Source organism: Plecotus auritus (assembly GCF_963455305.1).
Source record: "Plecotus auritus genome assembly, chromosome: X".
NCBI classification, from domain to species: Eukaryota; Metazoa; Chordata; class Mammalia; order Chiroptera; family Vespertilionidae; genus Plecotus; species Plecotus auritus.
The window spans coordinates 23,548,148-23,565,347 of record NC_137784.1 but is presented as its reverse complement, the minus strand read 5'-3'; the positions used below and the strand labels follow the sequence as shown (position 1 = coordinate 23,565,347).

The 17,200-nt window shown below is 38.5% G+C and overlaps 1 protein-coding gene and 1 pseudogene across 2 annotated transcripts in view; one reads left to right on the top strand and one right to left on the bottom strand.

The window, feature by feature from the left end:
* Positions 1-17,200, top strand: part of DMD (dystrophin) — a 2,407,712-nt gene that overhangs the window by 2,155,990 nt on the left and 234,522 nt on the right.
* On the bottom strand, positions 15,308-15,638 carry LOC308239316 (large ribosomal subunit protein eL33-like; annotated as a pseudogene). The gene has a single exon. The product of its transcript is annotated as a large ribosomal subunit protein eL33-like (transcript).

Here is a 17,200-nt window from a genome sequence, read left to right as displayed (position 1 = left end):
TTTTTTTTTTTAGTTTCTCTTTCTGGAGTTCATTATTGGTGTAGAGAAAAACCATAGATTTTTAGGTGTTAATTTTGTATCCTGATACATTGCCGAATTCATTTATTAAGTCTAGTATTTTTGTTTGTTTGTTTGTTTAGGAAAAGATTTTTTCCCAAGTGTTTCATTTTTTTTATTTAAATTCTTTATTGTTTAAAGTATTACATAAGTCTCCTTTTTCTCTCATTGACCTCTCCCGAACCACTCCCACCCAAGTCTAGTAGTTTTTTGATGGAGTCTTTAGGGTTTTCTAAGTATAATATCATGTCATCTGTGAATAATGACAGTTTTACTTCTTTTCCAATTTGGATGCCTTTTATTTCTTCTTCTTGTCTGATCACTATGGCTAGTACTTCCAGTACTATGTCAAACGGGAGTGGTGAGAGTGGGCATCCCTATGTTGTTCCTGTTCTTAGGGGAAATGAGTTTAGTTTTTGCCCATTTAGTATGATGTTGGCTGTAGGTTTGTCATATAAGGTCTTTATTATGTTAAGGTATGATCTCTTTATTCCCACTTTGCTGAGAGTTTTTATCAAGAAAGGGTGTTGGATTTTGTCAAATGCTTTTTCCACATCAATTGTTATGATTATGTGATTTTTGTCTCTCCATTTGTTTATGTGATGTATCACATTTATTGATTTGTAGATATTGTACCAGCATTGCATCCCCGGAATAAATTCCACTTGGTCATGGTGTATGATCTTTCTAATGTAATGCTGGATCCAACTTGCTAGAATTTTTTGACGATTTTAGCATCTATGTTCATCAGGGATATTGGCCTGAAATTCTCTTTCTTTGTAGTGTCTGGTTTAGGGATTAGGCGCAGTGGTCGGCAAACTCATTAGTCAACAGAGCCAAATATCAACAGTACAACAATTGAAATTCCTTTTGAGAGCCAAATTTTTTAAACTTAAACTTCTTCTAACGCCACTTCTTCAAAATAGACTCGCCCAGGCCGTGGTATTTTGTGGAAGAGCCACACTCAAGGGGCCAAAGAGCCACATGTGGCTCGCGAGCCACAGTTTGCCGACCACGGGATTAGGGTAATATTGGCTTCACAGAAAGAGCTTGGAAGTGTGCCTTCCTCTTGAATTTTTTTTAATAATCTGAGAAGGGTAGGTTTTAGTTCTTCTTTGCATATTTGATAAAACTCCCCTGTAAAGCCGTCCAGACCAGGGCTTTTGTTTGCGGGAAGTTTTTTTATTACTATTTCAATTTCATCAGTAGTTATCAGCCTATTGAGGTTTTTGTATTCTTCCTGATTGAGTCTTGGAAGCATGTATTTTTCTAGGAATGTGTCCATTTTGTCTAGGTTGTCCAGTTTGTTGGAGTAGAGTTGTTCATAGCATTCTTTTACAATCCTTTGTATGTCTGTGGGGTTGGTTGTTACTTCACCTCTTTCATTTCTGATTTTGTTTATTTGGGTCCCCTCTCTTTGTTTCTTGGTGAGCCTGGCTAGAGGTTCATCAGTCTCATTTATCCTTTCAAAGAACCAGCTCTTGGTTTTATTGATCTTTTGGGGTGTGTTTTTTTCTCTCTATGTTGTGTATTTCTGCTCTGATCTTTATTATTTCCTTCCTTCTGCTTACTCTGGGCTTTTCTTGTTGCTCTCTTTCTAATTATTTAAGTTGTAGGGTTAGATAATTTATTAGAGTCTGTTTTTAAACACCATACCGGACTGATTTTTGCTTGATTTACATGTTATAGGGAGGAAATAATTTTATATTATCTCCCTTCATTCTTCTGACTTCTTTTATTGCCATTTTCTAGTCCATTCTTCTTCATTGTACTAATAAAAAGATCCATGCTAGCAAACATTTTAAAGTATTTGACAAGATGCTTTTATGTGTCTCTCCTGATGGTCCTGTCTTTTTGCTATACATTAATAATGTATCAAGAAGTTGTCTTATTTTCTGTCTGGGTCTAACCTTATTATTTGCTTATTATGCAGCTGTTATTTGAGCAGTATCACACAGGCTTCAGAGGTGCTATGATAAAAGGAGCAGATTAAAGTAGTGTGTGTAGTTGAGTGGAATTATGGCTTTTCTGAATGTCTCTAGAACAGTAATTTTTAACATTTTTCATCTAATGGCACACATAAACTAATTACTGAAGTTCTGCAGCACACCCAAAAATATATTTTTTGCCAATCTGACAAAAAATAGGTATCATTTTGATTCATTTACACTGGATGGCTACTGTTGTGTTGGCTGTTGTCATTTTTTTATTTGACAATCTAAGGGGAAAGAGGTCAGTGCCCCTGGCTAAATAGTCAGGTATTGCATGTTTTAAAAATGCTTGTGACACATTAGTTGAAAATCACTGCTCTAAAGGAAGGAGCATCAAAGAGCAAGACACTCCGACTGAGAAAATGGGAACACATTGATGTTCTAGAGCAGTGATTTTCAATCCATGCCCTGCTGACTTTGCCATCTGTATTTTTCCAAATCTCTAGTCTGCTTAAATTGCCTTGGTGGCAGCCATTCTATTTTATTTAATTGAGATTAAATATGATAACATACTTGTAAGTGACTCATAAACCATAAATAAAAATATTACTATTATAAATATTAATTACTCCTTAGACACCATGTATATTTATTCATTCTTCATTCTCTCTGTATGCCCCACCTGAATTCCCATGTCTTCCCCATTAAAACTATTCTCAGCAAATGATATGTTATACTTATTTAACTCAGGTGACCAGTAAAGTTTAATGTATACTTCTCCTGGGTTATTTGCATTTTAATAGGTGAAAAGCCATAAACCTGAGGAATGGCTCTCTGGTAGTAGAAAGTCAGCTGTAATCTCTGAGCTGTGAGGAAAGAACTTTGAGGGGCCATCTGCACACCATTCAAAGCATATCACACAAGTACCCACTTCCAGAAAAGTCAGGCTTGAAGGAACGCATACTCATGAAGACACTCATCTACCCACTTAAAGGGAGCCAGCCCTAGAAGTCACCAATTTCTTGGATACTCATGTGAAGCATCAATATATGCTTAAAAGCCCTGTTTACAGATATCAAAAAATACCAATTTGCTTTAAGAGGTAGTTGAGAAATAGGACAGTGAGACTGAAGATTAGATAAAGATTTTTTTAATGTTGTTCTTTTAAAAATTACAAAAGTAATATATATCCCTGAAATAAATTTTTGGAAAGCAAAGAGTACAAACAGGGCAAGAAAATTATTTAAAATGTGGTTTATAAACTTTCTGTTTTTCTCTTGGTGTGTGTGTGTGTGTGTGTGTGTGTGTGTGTGTGTGTGTGTGTATGTTCAGATTCTGATTTTTTTCTTTGAAAACATATTGTATAAATATTTTTTAAAAGACATACTATAGTTTTATGTCCAGCATTTCCCCCTCAGAACTATAATAAACTATTTTGTGTGTTTAAATATTCCTGACAGAGTAATTTTTTGAATGGCTGAGTAGTAGTCCCTTTTGTGGCTGTACTAGATTTACCAAGGCAATTCTGAAACACTCATTGTTAAAATTGTTTCAAATTTTTCACTAGTATAGCCAAAATTGTGACTAGCATTTTTTGTACACCTTTATAAATACCTGACATTTTTCCTACAAGATAAATGCCTCAAAATGGACCCTGGCTAGATGGCTCATTTGTTTGGAGCATCACCCTATAGACCACAAATGGCTAGATCAGTTCCAGGTCAGGGCACATACATAGGTTGTAGGTTCCATCCCCAGTAGGGGTACTTAAGGGAGGCAACTGATCAAAGTTTCTCTCTCACATCAGTGTTTCTCTTCTCTCTCTCTCTCTCTCTCTCTCTCTCTCTCTCTCTCTCTCTCTCTCTCTCCTTTTCTCCCTCTAAAACCAATAATTTAAAAATGCCTCAATAGTAAAGGATGTTTACATTGATAAGGTTTTTTATTTGTATTGTCAAATGACCTCCAGAAAGTGACACCAGATATTGGGTATACCATCAAAACCATATTTGAGGCATAGTACCTCTGAAACCACTTATCAGCTATTAAATTATGGTTCTATAAAAGAAAAACAGCTTCCCCTCAGCAAATAAAAATATGTTTGAAACAATACCACTGAGGTCATAATAAATGAGTTTGAATTGATATATGTCTAGTTATTTGCTTCCAGGTTCCTAGAAATAATAATAGAGTAATTTCTGAGGTTTAGAAATTACAAAGAAAGGAAAAATAAAGATGATCTACTAACTGCATCCCCTGCTCCCACAAATATGCTCACTGTCTTTCTCTCTTTTTATTCTTTCTCTCTTTTCATTCTATTCTGTGTGTGTTTCACACACACACACACACACACACACACACACACACATACCCCTTTGATAATTACATTACCATCTGTCTTTGTTTTTTATCAGTAGAGAGAGGCAACCTTTAACTAAAGAAAAGTATTCACTGTTTCTTCTTGGTGGCCCAATCTCTGCTTGTTAAGGAAGTCATTTCTTTTATCTTAGATCTGAGAGAAAATGAGAAGAGAAAAGCATTGTAAAACATGACCCTTATCCATTGATAGACACTAGTTTGCCTTTAGCTTTAATAATCTACCACTTCTAATTGACTTCTGCAACTTAAACCAAGAAAAAAAAAGAAATTCTAAGTGTGACTTTTTAATTTTTTATTATTTTAAAATATGATTATATAATACATATTATACATATATGTAATACATACATATTATATATCATATATTAGAATGTATATAATTAGAAGGTACAGTGTCAGTCTCTTCATATATCAATGACCAAGAAAGTATAGTATGCATTGGCACATCAGTCTGAAAATTGTCCATCTTTTGTTATTTTCAAGAATTTAAGACCTTTAAAAAGAATATTAAGATTTTTTTTTCTGGCCATGCTCTCAATTATTTGGGCTTCTGTTAGAAATTTTACTTTTCTCATCAAGAAGGATAACTATAGATGTGGGTAAAAGTAGAAATCCTTCTGTAACAGTAAAAAGAACTTATAGTTGTTGTAACATTTTACAAGTTCTAGAATTCCCTACAGAAGCATTTCCAAGCCAAGTTCCTGAGAATATTAATGTCTGGTATTATCTTAATAACTCTCCCTTGAAAAAGTTAGTTCTGGGGTCAATAAGATTGGAAAAACACTGGGATGTAAAGGTAAGCGAGTTTCTTTCCTGTTGGAATTCTTGGAGCCTTTAATATACATTGGCATTCTAAAGGGGGAGAGAGTCAGAAGCTCTTCTCCATACTTTATGTGACTGTGCAAGCCTTTTTCAGGCACACCAATAATTTTTCACTAAACATGCTATAGAACATAGTAAGGAATCTTTGTTCTAAAGATTTGGTATTTGCCAAATGGTTTAATGGCAAGAACCTTCTCTTGAAGGTAGTAAGAACATGATCCAATTAAAAATAAAGGAATGTTTTAAGGCAAATGGGTTAACTCTCTTTTTCTTGAGGGTTCCAGTTTCTCCCCCACCCCCGCCCCAATGCTGTGGAATTGCCTAACTAGAGAGAAAATTAGAGAGTATCTTTTATCTGTATGAGTTGTTTTCAAACTGTTCATTAGTGAATCCTGAAATCAGTTTAATGACTTGCAACCAACCACTAGAATGGACCAGAAATTATCAGAGTGCATTGAACCAGTACGATTGTGTTGTTTTGATACTTTGGTTTCAGTTAGATAAACGCGCGCGCGCGCGCGCGCGCGTGTGTGTGTGTGTGTGTGTGTGTGTGTGTGTGTGTGTGCGCGCGCGCGCGCGCTATGTCACAACATACAATGTTTTCCTTCTGTGGGTTGCAGCCTAAGTTTGAGAAACACTGAACTATTCAGGCCTGTCCTTATTTTTATTTTATTTTTATTTTTAAATATCTTTTTATTGATTTCAGAGAAGAAGGAAGAGGGAGAGAGAGATAGAAACATTAGTGATGAGAGAGATTCATTCATCAGCTGCCTCCTGCACGCCCCCAACTAGGGATCGAGCCCCCAACCCGGCCATGTGCCCTGACCAGGAATCGAACTATGACCTCCTGATTCATAGGTCAATACTCAACCACTGAGCCATACCAGCCGGGCCTGCCCTTATTTTACAGATGACAAAATAGATGCAGAAAGATAAAATGACATAACACATATAATAGATCTGAGTCTGGAACCCAGTTTCTGCATTTCCAAGCCCCACCTCACACTGCCTTACCCATGAAGAACAAACACCCACGCCAATAACTACCTAGTCCACCTGATATTGCCACAGATTTTTTCTCTCTTCCTCATGGACTAAGCCATAATAAGTTGATGCACAGAGCCTGAATTTTTCTCTCAAGACCTCTGAGCCAAGTATCATCTCACCAATGCTGTATCAGAAATTGGTTAAGAGTACAGGTTATGACAGTGTCCAAATACTGGCTCAGATAATCTCTTTATCCTTCATCTGCAAAATGGGGATAATAGTAACATATTATCAATTTTAAGACACTCCCCCCCATATTTTAACAGCTCTGTAATTAGAATGCACCTTATGACCAATGGGATTTTTCATTCAATGAGATATGGTAATATTATTTTAGATGGTTATAGTGTAGATCAAATTGTTAATATATGTAAAACCCTTAGAACAGTGCCTAGCATATGGTAAGTGCTATGCAAGTGTTTGCTATTACCATCAGTATTACTGTCATTATTACTACCAACTCGATAGCATAACTTAGTATTATAGTCAAACTAGACGTGAAAGTAGCATTCATTCTCTTGCATTTAATTTTCAGTATAGTTTCTCCTTTTCTGAAGATGTTTTTCATGAATCTAATCAAAAAGTCTAGTGTTTTGCACATTATAAGATCTCAATAGTTATTTGTGTAACTAATAAATAAATGAATAATTAATGGGTAGACCCTAATCTCTATAAGGATAGGATGCTTTTAGTCTTGTTGACAGTTACATTCTCTAGTACCTAACATGGTATCTGGTACTTGGTAGATGTTCAATAAAATCATTTGCAGAATGAATTATGTCTTATACCCAAAAGAAGAGGTAAATTTTCTCCTGACATTGATAATACACAGTGGCATGATATTTAACATAGAGACTATCACATAATAGACACTCAATAAATAATGTCACATTTTATGTTACTTCTCAGCGAGGACTAATAGCATTCATAACTTTACATGGCCCTTTTTAAAAAATTCTACTGTGCCATGTAATATATTAAGGGGAAAAGCTGACTTCAAAATTACAAATGATCACAACTATATTAGAAAATAAAATAGAAATGACAGAAAGATACACAAAAAGAAAAGACTAAAAATATATATCAAAATGCAAAAAGCTATTGTGTTTTTCTTTCTTTTTACTTTTGCAGAGTTTTGGTAATAAGCATGTATTACTTTTATAATGAAAAAAAGCAATAAAGGAAAAAAAGAAATTTTATTCTCAAGCCTTTAACCCAGTGACCTCTTGCAATATCAAACTCTAATGATTGGCTATGGAACTCTGTAAGATGAATTTCCTTTTTACTATTTGTTCTGAATTTAAAAGCTGTGAGTTTTATTGAATGATCATCTGGTTTTCAGATTATAATATGCTGTAAAAAGAAAGAACTGATCAGTCCTGCAGGCTCTATAATCTGAACTGCCTTCATCAGATCCCTGGTTAACTCTTTGTTTTGTTAAAGCAACCCAAAGCGTTTATAGTGTTTCCTTGCTATGTGGGCTAAAAAGTCTGTTGGCATCTTGAAAGTTGCCAAACCTTCATCCCACTCCCCCAACTCACACACTTAATAAAAAAAATTAGAGGGGAAAAACTTTAAGCACATTTAATAGTTGCTGACATTTTACTTAACGGTACTCTAATCTATTCTACCTCCTTGGGTGATGATGGATGAATTTGAAATGTGACTGGCCAATAATTTAAAGCCTCAGATTGGCTTAAAGAAGCCATCATGATAAAAGTCAGCAAGAAGTTTGCAGGTACGATGTGAGATGATTTTCAGCCTAAAGCTCTCTATCGGGTAAAATCTCAGGGCAAAATAATTGGGCCAATTTCTTCAGTCACGGGCTATCCTCGGTGTTGGAAATTTGGGACAAATGCCATCTAATCTATCAGTGATTCTGGTAATGCCTCCATAAATTCAAAGATAGCCTTTCAGATGCCCACAAAAAGCCATCACAGTGATGATAATTATGCTCTTTTCTCAAAACCTATTTCTATTACCCTGAGCCCATATTTATATTCTCCAATAAGACCTTAGATTTATTTGCTTCAGGTTATCCTCAGTAACAAAATTTTGTATTGTTGGTCCTACATGTCCATTTATTTGAGCAAGTGAGGAAGCTTAGGAAAGTTCTCAGTTTCTATGGTGGGAATTTGTGCGTCAGAACTGGCTCATATTGGCTTGAGAGAGCCAATTGTCAAATATAGAGGAATTGTGAGCCAGTTGTTAAACCAACCTTTGGTAGCTTGAAGTCAGCCATAGTGGGAGTTTACCCCACAAAAATTGGCAAATACTGCAAATCAAGGCTTTCTTTTTTTTTTTTTCTTTTTTGTATAGCTGCTTTACCAGAACACTGCCAAATTTATTTTTCAGATCACCCAAGTCCCTGGGGGGAAAGCTCAGGATCCAAATATCTACCTGCCTTATATAGGATGACCACAGGTCCTGGTTACGCTGGGATGTTCTTGGGTTTAGCCTTGAAATTCTCATGTCCCTGGAAACTTCCTCAGTCCTAAGCATACAAGGATGGTTGGTCACCCTAGACTCAGGTAAAGTTCTGTGGAAATAGAGCCCTAGACGAAGGTTCTTATACAAGTAACTTGTCAGGAGAGCAGCTCTTATGTGAAGGAGAGTAAAGGAAGCAGGATAAGGTTGAGGGAATGGTGGTCAGGAAGTCAAGTGAGGAGGTAAAGACTAACTTCAGCCTGATCCCACAGGGAGCTGTGGAACATACATTGTACCATGGAATTGGCCCCATGTTTAGGCAAGGGAGCTGGGATTTTGCTCCCCCATGCCAGTCAATTATTGGCTATGGATTTCTGGGGAGTAGGGGACTGCAAGGCAGTTCCCATTTTATTGAGGAAGGTTTTCTGGAGACCAGAACAATGGGCTCATACCAGCCAACACTCACAGCGGCTAGAGATGGGTATGAGCATGGGGGAAAAAGGGATCTAAGTGAGACATTAATAACATTAACCTCTCCCAGATTTTATGAAGCTGCTTTGGTACCCCATACATAATCTGGCTTTAAAGCTAAGTAGTGACATTAGTTTGATCACTAACCACCACTCCTTCATCACGGACTTGCATGGAAATTAATCCAGTGGCATGGCAGAGATGAAACAAATGCCTATTTCTTTCTTATTTCATCTTCCTCATTATGGCAGTCCTCTGGGCCTCATGGGGACCTATGGCCTGGAGACAGCACCATAATTCTAAATCAGTTTCATGGCACATGGGCACTATTTTAGTGGAATGCTGGGTCTGAAAGGTATATTTTTACACTTCCAAGAAAATAAAGGCATTTGTGAGTTTGGCCTAGAGTAGCTTTTTGTCATCTGTCTCAAAATATAAAGCTTTGCACAACATAAATGGGGAATCACATCCCTCTGGGCAAAAATCATTACTTTCGTTTTTCCATTTGGATGTTTTCCATTTTCAGAGCACAACCAGTTTGGGATTACAAAATACTTTTTGGTGAGAACTTTGAATTGGGGACAAAAGGCATTTTTGTTTTTCTGTAGACTTAGATGAACTCTTCCTGGTTTAAAAACCATTCTCTTGGGCTCTTTAAATATACTTTCAGATATCAGCAATGATAATCATCTTGATTTCAGTCTACTGCAAATACTGCCTTGTTATGTGCTATGTCTCCTTAAAGCTGTAAGGAACAGGAGGAATAGGCTTAGGTGATGAGGGGTATTTTAAGGATACCTGGGAACATAAGAAAGGACGGGGAACAATAGTCACCATGATGCCTATGTTTGCTTCTCTCTGTATATGCCTCTGCTGCTATAGACTTCAGACTGTCAGAGTATAATGGCTACACTCTCCTCTCTACTTTATGACTTCTACTACTACATTATACTCCTGTTTTCTTCTCTAGATCTCTGATTTTTCACTTCCACACCTCTCTACCATATACAATTCTCTCTGTGTATTATAATCAAACTCTCCAAGAAAGAGCATCTGATTGGGTCAGCTATTTCCTATCTGTTTCAAATTTAAGGCCACCTCATAGGCCACAAACTAGGCTATAAAGCAGGTTTTCTTGACCTGGACACAATTGACATTTGGGGCCAGATAATTCTTTGTTGTGGGATATGTCCTATGCATTTTAGGATGTTTAGCAACACCCTTGGCTTCTACTTACTACATGCCAGTAGCAACCCCCTCCCTCAGTTGTGACAAACAAAAAATGTCTTCAGACATTGTCAAATAGTCCCTGGAGGGTAAAATTGTCCCTGGTAGAGAACCACTCCTGTATACCAACCCCTGGACAAGGTGTAGCCATGGCAATGGAACACTAAGTAGAATGACCTATGTCTGAGGAAAGATCTAAGACTACTTTTCTACCCTCCCCATCCTCTTCAATGAAAATGAGTGTCCTCAGCAGACAACCTTTAGCTGTCTTTCCCTTCAGAAATTGTCTCGGTAGCCCCACTCATGATCACCCCTCTTCCACTGGCAGCTCCTACTCAATGCAGGAGTACTAAGTCCTGTCCATTTGGGCCCAACTCAGGAGAACTCTAACATTCTAGCTCAAGAGCTCCTGTGCGATTGACTAAGACTATCACTGGGCCTACATCCCAGCTTGCCTTCCCCCTATTTCCATTCCTGCTTCCTTCTTCTCCCTTCCACAGGTGTAGTGATGATCATTAAGGTGTCTGACCTCATGATCTCCATTAATGGGTAAGGACTTTTGGGGGACCAGGCTGGCAAGGGAGGGCAGTTAGGCGTGACTGGGCCAGCAGGGGAGGGCAGTTGGGGGTGACCAGGCTGGCAAAGGAGGGCAGTTAGGGGCAACCAGGCTGGCAAGGGAGGGCAGTTAGGGATGACCAGGCCTGCAGGGGAGGGCAGTTGGGGGGGACCAGGCTGGCAAGGGAGGGAAGTTAGGGGTGACCAGACCAGCAGGGGAGGGCAGTTGGGGGCGACCAGGCCAGCAGGGGTGGGCAGTTGGGAGTGACCAGGCCAGCAAGGGAGGGCAGTTAGGGGCAACCAGGCTGGCAAAGGAGGGCATTTAGGGGCGACCAGTCCAGCAGGGGAGGGCAGTTAGGGGTGACCATGCAGCAGGGGAGCAGTTAGGTGTCAATCAGGCTTGCAGGGGAATGGTTAGGGGGTGATCAGGCTGGCAGGCAGAAGCGGTTAGGGGCAATCAGGCAGGCAGGCAGGCAGGCAAGCGGTTGAGAGCCAGCAGTCCTGGATTGTGAGAGGGATGTCCGACTGCCCATTTAGGCCTGATCCAGGTAGGGGTCCCAGATTGGAGAGGGTGCAAGCTGGGCTGAGGGACACCCCCCCCCCCCATGCACGAATTTCATGCACCGGGCCTCTAGTACTAATATAAGAGGATAAAACACAATTGACTCATACTTGACAGCAGCATTAGAATGCTAAAGGAAGATCTGTCTCCTTTCATGTTCTACTACACTAGAACTACATAAAATTTTTAAGAATCAGAGAATAGCTGCAAGAGGAATTATTTACTAGCATTTTTTTTCTAGGCTCGTGTTTTGGTAGTAGTTTCTAAAAATATTTTTGTTGATTTTTAGAGAGAAAGGAAGGGAGAGAAAGAAACATCAATGTGAGAGCGAAACAATGTTTGGCTACCTCCTGCACACCCGCTACCATATATCAAGCCCAAAACCTGGGGTTGTGCCCTGACCAGGAATCAAATAAGCAACCTTTTGGTGCAAAACCCACACTAGCCAGAGTTTTGGTAGTAGTTTAATTGCTTTAGGTAGTAGTTTTTAATATTCATGTTAACCCTAGAACCATAGAGTCTCTCTCATTTGCCTGGTTCACCTGAGATTCCTTACACTGTCAGTAAGTTAGTTAATGGAATAAATATCCTGCTAACTTACCACATTAATGATGATAATAATAGGGGTAGGACTAAGAATACAGAAAACATTGAGCACTTTTTGCTTTTAACACTGAGGAAGCATTTTACATGGAATAACCTGTTAATCCTCACAACAACCCTATAAAATAAGGATTGTTATTGTCTCTATTTCACAGAAGAGAAAACTGAGACTAACAAGTTTAATAACTTCTAGAGGGTTGCCACTATCATTCTAGCTTCTCCTCTCTCCCTCTCTCCTATATTAAAGTAAAAAGCTTCTTTTCTCATGCTTATGGATATAGAGGTCAACTAGAGTTTAGGTAATCTAGATAAAGTTTGACTGGGAATCTCTGCCTCAGGCTGCAGGTTGGCTGGGTTTGGTTCCAGGCTGCAAATTCAGTTCAGAGACTCTCTAAATGTGTTGGGTTTTGAAGGCCACGCTGAAGGATCAGAGGCCACTTAGGACATGTGCTCATGGCAGATCACCAAAGCATAAGTGAACAAGCCTCTGTTCATGTCATGTCTGCAAAAGCCTCATTGGCCAAAGCAAGTCACATGGTCAAGCCGAAGGTCAAGGTCTGGGAAGCACACTGCCCACCATGAAACTATGGCTAAGCAATAGATGTTTAATTCTTTAACAATGGAGTAAAGAATTGGGACCAAAATATCATCTCTCCCACACTCTTATTCCTTTCATTGTTGCCATATCCTTCACTCTTTCTGACTCCTATCTTGCTTTCTAAATAGATGTACATCCCATCTATAGTCATTTGGTTTTTAATATCCAAGTTGCTCCCTACCGTCTCAAGTTTCAAATTTTACTTTCCTTGAAATTTCCCTGGTGCCTAATACAATACCTTTCACACAGAGAGCATTCAGCAAATGGTGTTTACCTGCCGTCTTTTAAAATCACATCTGGAGAGACACTAAAGGCACCTGGCAATATTGCACTGACTTGTTAGTAACCCGACTTAACCCAAACGGCCTGAAGATTGCAGCCACTTTTACCTGGAGGAAAGTTCAGTGGTAATGGTCAGCCAGTTCTTTTCAAAATTATTCAGAAATTCCACAAGCATAATTCAGTCACAACTCTATTTATATAGACACCTATTCTCCTCCATCTGTCTTCTTTCCTAATGTTCTAAATAGCCACAATAAGGTTCTTAGAATTTTGTGTAAGTCAGTTTGAAGGAGCATTTCTTTCATGAGTAATGCAACCAAATATTGTTTGTTACACTTCGTGGGACTGTGCAGCCAGAAGCACAGAGTAGTAGATATAGCGTTTATCTCTGCAACTCAGTCACCTTGCCAAGTAGTTTAGTATGAATTCTTGACTTCCCCTGATCAAATGTAAGCCTGATACGCTACATGACTTGACAATCCACTGACAAATCCAATGGTGTGGTATAGATGGTCCCTAATTTACAATGGTTCAACTTGTGCATTTTCTACTTTATGGTGGCGGGAAAGTAATATACATTCAATAGAAATCTTACTTTGAATTTTGAGTTACGATCTTTTCCGAGGCTGGTGATATGTGGCATGATACTCTGTAATGATGCTGGGCAGTGGGAAGGAGCCATAGCTCCTAGTCACTTATTTGATCACGAGGGTTAAAAACAAACAAACAATACTCTACAGTGTATTGTGTTGCCAGTGATTTTTGGGTATTGTGTTTTGTGTTTTCACATTCCATTATGCCTACAAAATGCTCATGTGTGTCTCCTGCTTCTGGTGAGAAGAGGAAGGCAATTACTAATGAGATGAAACTCAAGATAATTGCCCAACTATAAGCTAATTTAAGTGTTCTGAGCATGTTTAAGGTAGGCCAGGCTAATCTAAGTAAGTTAGGTGTATTATAGTAAATGCATTTCTGACTTTGGCTATTTTAAACGTACAATGGGTTTATCGGTCATAACCCCATCGTAAGTGGAGGAGCATCTGTATTCTGTTCTCCATGTGTGATGGTCTTAGAGCTTAGTGTTATCTATCTGACAGCTCATATAATATTTACAGGTTGTTATTCGTGAGGAATTTTAGTTAGCCATAAAGATTTTCACAGCTATGGCAGACATTAGAGGTCTCATTCATCACTACTGTGACCTTCCCCTCTGAATGTAGCCCATCTGTCTCTGCTGTTGAAATCTTTATGGAAAAATCTTCCTATGTTTGAAAGTTTAGTAAGTGATCTTAAAGTTTTTATTGAATCTTTACTTTTGATATATAGTATAGACATATAAAGCACTATTCTTATTTTAATCTTTTGAAAAGTGTTAAATTTAACTTGGCCTTTCAGTTAAATGACAGAAAATGTAATCTTGCTGCAGGAACTATATGCATCACATCAAAAGGAAATAGAAATAATACAGAAAGCAATTGCAGCCCTGGCCGGTGTGGCTCAGTGGTTGAGCATTGTCCCATGCACCGAGAGGTCACCAGTTCGATTCCCAGTCAGGGCACATGCGTGAGTTGCAGGCTCAATCCCCAGTAGGGGGCGTGCAGGAGACAGCTGATCAATGTTTCTCTCTCACAGACGTCTCTTTCTCTCTTTCCCTAGCTCTCTGTAATCAATAAAAAGACTTTTTTTTAAGTAATTGCAATGGAGAAATACGATATGTACCTACCTATATGTATATATTCAGCATTAATAATTACATAAAAAGTTAAACACTGTATTATAATCTTAATTATGACCGTAGGAAGTAAAAGAAGAAGCAGAAATAAGTTTTTCATGTAATTTACTATTATAAAGAAGACCAGAAGCAAATTCCATAAATAAATTATTTGAATGGGCTGGTTTACAGAATAGGAAAGAGGGAATGACTAACCTTAGATGTTCTCCTTTCATGGACAACTTCTCAAATGGTTGATTAGGACCCAATTCTACTATTTTCTCTCTGTCTACCCCCTCCTTCAATTTTTGTGGTCTGGTTAGGCCTTCACCACTCTTGTGAAATTGCCCTGTTGAGATAACCAGGGATCTTGTGGCCAAATACATCTTCCTTTTCTATAGCCTTAGTCCTTTGGAACCCATTGGCATTCATACCTCACCATCTGTCTGCCCTTGTGTTTATTGTACTTTATTGTAGTTTCTGTGTTGTTTTTGATGACTTTTCTATTGCCACCACCTTTTTAGAGCATTCCCCAGGGTATAGCTCTCCTTTAACAGCCTTCTTTCCTTAAACAGTCTACCTATTTTCTTTTTTTGTGCGAGAACAAATCTATTTTATTTATTTACTCTTCAATAAATTTAAATCTTTGAGGGGTACAGCATCACACAAATTCTGTGTCCAGTGGCCTTAGCAGGAAGGTTGCTTTGGAATTTGACTCAAACCATGCCACTATTTCCATAAGCATGAGTTACCTTTCCCCAGATTACTCTGGTTTTGTTCACTTTGCCACCAGGAGTCACTGTGTTGTTCTTTGCTTTGGACACATAAGCACATCTCTTGTCTAGATAGAACTCAGTTTCATCTCAAGCATAAACACCTTCAATTTTAGGAAGATCGTGTGCTCCTTCTGGTTCTGGAGACTCCACTTACAGCCACACAAATGGCCCTGGACCACAGCCTTCTACACATATTTGTTGTTATAGAAGTCCTGTTCCCAGCAGTCTCCACCAGCTTCAAGATGGCGGAAAAAGCAAGAATCCATCCATTTTCATAGATTCAGCTATCATCTAGTACTTAAGGTCTTGTCCTTTCACTTGGGTTTCAGTGAAAGACCCACCTTCCAAATATTTTAACCTAAATATCTAATTTATCTGAAATTTACCTTATAGCTATTTTTTTTCTGCCAGTGAAATTCCCAATTGCCTAATAACTAAGCCTTAGAAGTTTAGAGTCATCTGTGATTTCACACTTGTACTGGGTAATTCTCAAAATCCACTCTCCTACCTTTAATCCATTGTATATAATGCCACAAAAACAATGTTTTTTAAAAATATATCTTTTTATTGATTTTAAAGAGGAAGGGAGAGGGAGGGAGAGATAGAAACATCAATGATGAGAGAGAATCATTGATCCGCTGCCTCCTACACGCCCCACACTGGGGATCGAGCCTGCAACCCAGGCATGTGCCCTGACCAGGAATCGAACCGTGATCTCCTGGAAGAACAATCTTTTTATCTTTTCATCATCATAGTCCTCTGATTATAAAACAGTGGCCCTCTATTTCCCATTGTATCAAATATGAACTATCTGTTCATTATTTATGCTGATGAATAGTGAACGGATGGTCTACCAACAATGAAGGATCTCTTCAGCAGATACCATTGGCTTAGGCAGTCAGAGATGTATAAAGAAGTACTATAAGCCCAGGCAATTAGATAGTGTTCAAAGGCATTTCTCTCTGTCACACTTTATACTATATTTGGTACATTAAAGTAGTTAGAAGTGGCCTGACCGGTGTTGCTCAGTGGTTGAGCTTTGACCCATGAACCAGAAGGTCACGGGTTCAATTCCTGGTCAGGGCACATGCCCAGGTGGTGGGCTCAATCCCCATTAGGGGGCGTGCAGGAGGCAGATGATTGATGATTCTCTCTTATCATTGATATGTCTATTTCTCTCTCCCTCTCACTTCCTCTCTCTGAAATCAATATAATCATTTTTTTAAAAAAATAGTAGTTAGGAATGGATCCAAGAGTTGAAGACAAATGATCAGGTGAAGCAAAGAGGTTGATTCTGTGATTACCATTATTCAGACAACATCCCATAGATATGTGATTATGGACATTATTTGTATGGTAATTAATATATTGCAAAGCAGTTTCATATCTACTTTCTCATTTTATCCTGACACTATTTGGGGAAGGGAGATATCATTACCCCCATTTTTCATGTAAGAAAAAGAAGGCTCACAGAGAAGATAAGACTTGCTTAAGTTTGTGTAGTAATGGTGGAGTCAGGACTGAAATCCAGTTCTGAAACTGTGTTCTGGACACTTTCCACTTGTTCCAGATACCCCTCAAGACACTGAGTTGGGCTTTGAGGTAGAAAGCGAATGTACTGAGTGCCTTTCTGAACTCAAAAAGTTTACAATATATTATGGAAGAGAGGGTATGTTCTCAAATAATCCACTGTATCAAGCAGTATATCTAACATGCCTTGAGAATTATGCCAACTAAGTGCCATTTACCTGTGGA